Source organism: Aegilops tauschii, chromosome 5 (assembly GCF_002575655.3).
Source record: "Aegilops tauschii subsp. strangulata cultivar AL8/78 chromosome 5, Aet v6.0, whole genome shotgun sequence".
Lineage (NCBI taxonomy): Eukaryota > Viridiplantae > Streptophyta > Magnoliopsida > Poales > Poaceae > Aegilops > Aegilops tauschii.
Window position 1 is genome coordinate 334,683,481 of NC_053039.3, and position 8,046 is coordinate 334,691,526.

Consider the following 8,046-nt stretch of genomic DNA (forward strand, 5'->3'; position numbering starts at 1 on the left):
TCATGAGAGCTACAGACTTGCAGGAGTTGATGCATTCGTTGGGAAGAAGCTCACCAAATGGAATATTGAGATGATTATGCAATTCTATTCCATGACTCATTTCTATCCAGATGGAACGATTGCTTGGATGACAGAGGGTTCCAAATATCAGTCAACAATCCCTGAGTGGGCTGAACTTCTTGGTGCCCCAAAGGAAGAAGAGAATGACATTGATGTCTTCGGGAAGCCTAGGATGGATCGCAACTCCATGGCTAACATGTACAAGCCAATCCATGCCAAAGATGTTGAGAGTCGTAAGCTTGGTTCAGTGAAGCACTTGCTTGCTAGTTTGGCCACCACAAGTACTATCTTGAGGCACACTGTTTTGCCCAAGTCTGGAGATAATAAGATGATCCGTGGCCACTCCATCAACTTCCTCCATCTATTTGACACACCACAGAAATTCTATGTCATGAGTTTGATAGTTGAGACAATCAAGAGAACCGCACCTGACCAGAAGAGATATTGTGGATTTGCTCCTCATATTCAGTTGCTCATCAACTCCAAGATCAGAACGAGCACTTATCTACTTGATCGTGAGCATCTCCCACTGCATCCTGAGTTTGAGGACAATGTTGTAGTGATGGACCCTTCACATCCCTCATCTGCTCAAGCTAAAGAAGAGATCCAGGCAGCTGCAGCAGAAAAAGCAGCAAAAGAGGCATCAGCATCCAATGCCCCCATAGCAAACCTCAAGACGAAGAATGAACAAATGGCATATCTGATTGAAGCAACACTGAGAATTGAGTGAAGTCTGGCCAACCTAGCAAAGAACCAGGAAAGCTTAGAGCGGATAGTTGAGGATAAGATGTACAATCTTGATGTCAAGATCACTGAGGTACAGTCTATAGTGGAGAAGCTCAGAGATGATGCTGATAGTGGAGGTTTTAGACAGTACCCAGGGCACCCAGATCTTCGGCCGTGCCAATTGCAGACATGAGGACCACTCACTCTGCATCTGCTGCTACTGCTACAGTGCCACCTCCAGTTTCTACTCCACCAGCTCAACGCACGTCAGCTGAAGCCTTCGCCGATGCAGTTCTCTCCATGTCATCTATGCACACCAGAGCCACCAGCCAGAAGTCACCTTCAGGAGCTGCCGAGGACCGTGCCTAGAGAGACACATAACTCCATACCTTTTTGAACTTTTCGGTGCTTGTTGCCAAACAGGGAGAAACTGTATAGATCATTGGGCTTCGAGAGAGAGTGTCTCACTTTTGTTGGTTGATTTTCTTGAGTTCTTACTACTATTTCCCGCTTGACTCATGATACTTGATATGTCTCCAACGTATCTATAATTTTTGATTGTTCCATGCTGTTGTATTATCATTCTTGGATGTTTTACAATAATTTTATAACCATTTTATATCATTTTTTGGTACTAACCTATTGACATAGTGCCTAGTGCCAGTTGCTGTTTTCTGCTTTTTTTTACATCGCAGGAAATCAATACCAAATGGAGTCCAAACGCAGCGAAACTTTTTGTGAATTTTTTTCTGGACCAGAAGACACCAGATGGGCCAAGAAAGTACTTGAGGGGTGCTTCGAGGGGAGCACAACCCACCAAGGCGCGCCTGGGGCCCAGGCGCGTCCAGCTGGGTTGTGCCCACTTCGGTGTCCTCCCGCACCGCCTCTTTGCTCTATAAATACCCCAATATTCCAGAAACCCTAGGGGAGTCGACGAAAATCAATTCTAGCCGCCGCAAGTTCCAGAACCACCAGATCCAATCTAGACACCATCACGAAGGGGTTCATCATCCTCATTGGTGCCTCTCAGATGATGCGTGAGTAGTTCATTGTAGACCTATGGGTCCGTAGTTAGTAGCTAGATGGCTTCCTCTCTCTCTTTTGATTCTCAATACAATGGTTTCTTGGAGATCTATTTGATGTAACTCTTTTTGCGGTGTGTTTGTTGGGATCCGTTGAACTTTGAGTTTATGATCAGATCTATGTTTTTATCCATGAAAGTTATTTGAGTCTTCTTTGATCTCTTATATCATGATTACTTATAGCCTCGTATTTCTTCTCCAATATCTAGGTTTTGTTTGGCCAACTTGATCTATTTATCTTGCAATGGGAAGAGGTGCTTTGTGATGGGTTCGATCTTACGGTGCTTGATCCCAGTGACAGAAGGGGAACCGACACGTATGTATCGATGCTATTAAGAATAACAAGATCGGGTCTATTTCTACATAAATAGATCTTGTCTACATCATGTCATCCTTCTTATTGCATTACTCCATTTCTTCATGAACTTAATACACTAGATGCATGCTGGATAGCGGTCGATGTGTGGAGTAATAGTAGTAGATGCAGGCAGGAGTTAGTCTACTAACGTGCGGCGGCGGTGAGATGCGGGAGCGGCGGCGGCGGGGCAGAGAGAGAGAGAAGGGGGCCCGGGGCGGCGCTATTTAAGGGGGGGAGGGGCGGCGCGGTGGCGTGCGGGAGGGGGCAGGAGAGGAGGAGTCCGGCGGGGAGACGGCTCCGGCGAGTCGTGGCGGCGGCGGACTCCCGCCTGGAGGTCGGGGACGCGCGGGCGTCGGGCTGGGCCGTGGCCTGGCTGGGTGCTGGGCCGGCCCAGTTCGGCGGAGGGTTTTTTTTATATAAAACATTTCTCAGACAAAGAAAAATAATAAAACGAAATAAATAAAAATATTATATAGGCATATAATATATCAAAATTTAACAAAAAAGATTTCCTACAACGTGGACATTATTCTAAAGGCAAATAAAATTCACACAAATTTTAATAAATCAAACAGTGCTGCTGCCTTATTAAAATCCAATAAAAATCATTTTAAAAATACCAAAATGATTTCAAATTTATTTCTCTCCAATTTTCTGATGTAGGGAATCATGTTACCCTATTTTCTGTATATTTTTATTTTGGAGAAAAATAATTTGAATAAAACTCAAATAAGTCCATTATTGGAAAAATAATTTCAATGGGACTTTGAATTAAATCTTTTGAAACTCCCAACTCCTATTTCATATGTTTTGAAGAAGTCATTTTATCTTCTCTCGTGAAAATCATTGAGTTGCATAAAGTTTCAGAATTGGAAAATATTTCAAATGAAATTCAAATATTTTCAACACCCCTTTTCATTTAAATAAATGGAAGAAGTCATGTCATCTTCTCTCCAGGGTTTTGTGATGAAAAGAATTTGAATTCATGGAGATCATAAAAGAAAAATGAAAGTTTGGGAAAGTCCTTTTATTCCCTCTCATTTAATTTTCAAAAGAATTCGAATTCCACTCACTTTCAGTCAATCAATCAAACAATCAATCCAATCTATCTGTTTATTATAACATTCCAAAATTTAGAATTTTGGGATGTTACATCCATTTTGAACTCCTTCAAAAATCTTATCAAGGTATGTACTCATCAAAAGTCTTATCAAGCGTCTTGATCTATCTTTATAAATCTTGATGCCCAATATGTAAGTGGCTTCACTGAGGTCTTTCATTGAAAAAATTCTTATTCAAGTATCCTTTTATGCTATCCAGAAATTCTGTATTATTTCCGATCAACAATATGTCATCCACATATAATATCAGAAATGCTACAGAGCTCCGAGTCACTTTCTTGTAAATACATACTTCTCCAAAAGTCTGTATAAAACCATATGCTTTGATCACACTATCAAAGCATACATTCCAACTCCGAGATGCTTGCACCAGTCCATAAATGGATCACTGGAGCTTACACACTTTGTTAGCACATTTCGGATTGACAAAACCTTCTGGTTGCATCATATACAACTCTTCTTTAAGAAATCCATTAACGAATGCAGTTTTGACATCCATTTGCCAAATTTCATAAAATGCGGCAATTACTAACATGATTCGGACAGACTTTAAGCATAGATACGAGTGAGAAACTCTCATCGTAGTCAACACCTTGAACTTGTCGAAAACCTTTTGCGACAATTCGAGCTTTGTAGATAGTAACACTACTATCACCGTCTGTTTGAAGATCCATTTAATCTCAATGGCTCGCCGATCATTGGTCAAGTCAATCAAAGTCCATACCTTGTTATCATACATGGATCCCATCTCAGATTTCATGGCCTCAAGCCATTTCGCAGAATCTGGGCTCATCATCGCTTCCTCATAGTTCGTTGGTTCGTCATGGTCTAGTAACATGACTTCCAGAAAGGATCACCGTACCACTCTGGTGCGGACTATACTCTGGTTGACCTACGAGGCTCAGTAGTAACTTGATATGAAGTTTCCTGATCATCATCATTAGCTTCCTCACTAATTGGTGTAGGAATCACTGGAACTGATTCCTGTGATGAACTACTTTCCAATTCGGGAGAAGGTACAACTACCTCATCAAGTTCTACTTTCCTCCCGCTCACTTCTTTTGAGAGGAACTCCTTCTCTAGAAAGGATCCATTCTTAGCAACGAATATTTTGCCTTCGGATCTGCGATAGAAGGTGTACCCAATTGTCTCCTTTGGGTATCCTATGAAGACACATTTCTCTGATTTGGGTTCGAGCTTATCAGGTTGAAGTTTTTTCACATAAGCATCGCAGCCCCAAACTTTAAGAAATGACAACTTGGGTTTCTTGCCAAACCACAGTTCATATGGTGTCGTCTCAACTGATTTAGATGGTGCCCTTTTTAACATGAATGCAGCCATCTCTAAAGTATAACCCCAAAACGATAGCGGTAAATCAGTAAGAGACATCATAGATCGCACCATATCTAATAAAGTACGATTACGACATTCGGACACACCATTACACTGTGGTGGTCCAGGTGGCGTGAGTTGCGAAACTATTCCACATTGTTTCGAATGAAGACCAAACTCATAACTCAAATATTAACCTCCACGATCAGATCGCAGAAACTTTATTTTCTTGTCACGATGATTTTCCACTTCACTATGAAATTCTTTGAACTTTTCAAACGTTTTAGACTTGTGTTTCATTAAGTAGATATACCCATATCTGCTTAAATCACTTGTGAAGGTCAAAAAATAACGATACCCGCCGCGAGCCTCAACACTCATCAGATCGCATGCATTAGTATGTATTATTTCCAATAAGTCAATGGCTCGCTCCATTGTTCCGGAGAACGGAGTTTTAGTCATCTTGCCCATGAGGCATGGTTCACAAGCATCAAGTGATTCATAATCAAGTGATTCCAAAAGCCCATCAGCATGGAGTTTCTTCACGCGCTTTACACCAATATGACCTAAACGACAGTGCCACAAATAAGTTGCACTATCATTATTAACTTTGCATCTTTTGGCATCAATATTATGTGTATCACTGTGATCGAGATTCTGTAAACCATTTACATTGGATGTAAGACAGTAGAAGGTTTTATTCATGTAAACAGAAATACAATTATTCTCTGACTTAAATGAATAATTGTATCGCAATAAACATGATCCTATCATATTTATGCTCAACGCAAACACCAAATAACATTTATTCAGTTCCAATACTAATCCCGAAGGTAGAGGGAGTATGCGATGGTGATCTTATCAACCTTGGAACCAACACACATCGTCACCTCGACCTCAACTAGTCTCTGTTCATTTTGTAACTCCCGTTTCAAGTTACTAATAATAGCAACTGAACCAGTATCAAATACCCAGGGGCTACTATGAACACTAGTAAAGTACACACCAATAACATGTATATCATATATATATACTTTTGTTCACTTTGCCATCCTTCTTATCCGCCAAGTATTTGGGACAGTTCCGCTTCCAGTGACCACTTCCTTTGTAGTAGAAGCACTCAGTTTCAGGCTTGGGTCTAGCTTTGGGCTTCTTCATGGGAGTGGCAACTTGCTTGCCATTCTTTTTGAAGTTCCCTTTCTTTCCCTTGCCCTTTTACTTGAAACTAGTGGTATCGTCAACCATCAACACTTGATGTTTTTATGTCTACCTTCGCCGATTTCAGCATCGTGAAGAGCTCGGGGAATCATTTTTGTCATCCCTTGCATATTATAGTTCATCACGAAGTTCCAGTAACTTGGTGATAGTGACCAGAGAACTCTGTCAATCACTATCTTATCTGGAAGATTAACTCCCGCTTGATTCAAGCAATTGTAGTACTCAGACATTCTGAGCACATGCTCACTGGTTGAGCTATTCTCCTCCATCTTGTAGGCAAAATACTTGTCAGAGGTCTCATGCCTCTCGACTCGGGCATGAGTCTAAAATACCAATTTCAGCTCTTGGAACATCTTATATGCTCCTTAGCGTTCAAATCGTTTTGAAGTCCCGGTTCTAAGCCGTAAAGCATGGCGCACTAAACTATCAAGTAGTCATCATACCGAGCTTGCCAAACGTTTATAACATCTGCATTTGCTCCTGTAATAGGTCTGTCACCTACCGGTGCATCAAGGACATAATTCTTCTGTGCAGCAATGAGGATAATCCTCAGATCACAAACCCAGTCCGTATTATTGCTACTATCATCTTTCAACTTATTTTTCTCTAGGAACATATCAAAAATAAAATAGGGGAGCTATACACGAGCTATTGATCTACAACATAGATATGCAAAAACTATCAGGACTAAGTTCATGATAAATTAAAGTTCAATTAATCATATTACTTAACAACTCCCACTTACATAGACATCCCTCTAGTCATCTAAATGATCACGTGATCCATATCAACTAAACCATGTCTGATCATCACGTGAGATGGAGCAGTTTTCAATGGTGAACATCACTATGTTGATCATATCTACTACATGATTCACGTTCGACCTTTCGGTCTTAGTGTTCCGAGGCCATATCTGCATATGCTAGGCTCGTCAAGTTTAACCCGAGTATTTTGCACGTGCAAAAATGGCTTGCACCCGTTGTATGTGAACGTAGAGCTTATCACACCCGATCATCACGTGGTGCCTCGGCATGACGAACTATAGCAACGGTGCATACTCAGGGAGAACACTTATACCTTGAAATTTAGTGAGGGATCATCTTATAATGCTACCGCCGTACTAAGCAAAATAAGATGCATAAAGGATAAACATCATCAAAATATGTGACATGATATGGCCATTATCATCTTGTGCCTTTGATCTCCATCTCCAAAGAAACGTCATGATCTCCATCGTCACCGGCTTGACACCTTGATCTCCATCGTAGCATCGTTGTCGTCTCGCCAACTATTGCTTCTACGACTATCGCTACCACTTAGTGATAATGTAAAGCAATTACATGGCGATTGCATTTCATACAATAAAGTGGCAACCATAAGGCTCCTGCCAGTTGCCGATAACTTCTACAAAACATGATAATCTCATACAACAATTTATTTCTCATCATGTCTTGACCATATCACATCACTACATGCCCTGCAAAAACAAGTTAGACGTGCTCTACTTTGTTGTTGCAAGTTTTACGTGGCTGCTATGGGCTTCTAGCAAGAATCGTTCTTTCCTACGCATCAAAACCACAACGATTTTTCGTCAAGTGTGCTGTTTTAACCTTCAACAAGGACCGGCCGTAGTCAAACTCGAGTCAACTAAAGTTGGAGAAACAGACACCCGCCAGCCACCTGTGTGCGAAGCACGTCGGTAGAACCGGTCTCATGAACGCGGTCATGTAATGTCGGTCCGGGCCGCTTCATCCAACAATACCACCGAATCAAAGTAAGACGTTGGTGGTAAGCAGTATGACTATTATTGCCCACAACTCTTTGTGTTCTACTCGTGCATATAACATCTACGCATAGACCTGGCTCGGATGCCACTGTTGGGGAACGCAGTACTTCAAAAAAAATTCCTACGATCACGCAAGATCTGTCTAGGAGATGCATAGCAACGGGACGGGAGAGTGTGTCCATGTACCCTCGTAGAACGAAAGCGGAAGCGTTTAGCAACGCAGTTGATGTAGTCGAACATCTTCACGATCCAATCGATCCAAGTACCGAACGTACGGCACCTCCGAGTTCAGGACACGTTCAACTCGATGACGTCCCTCAAACTCTTGATCCAGCAGAGGGTCTAGGGAGAGTTTTGTCAGCA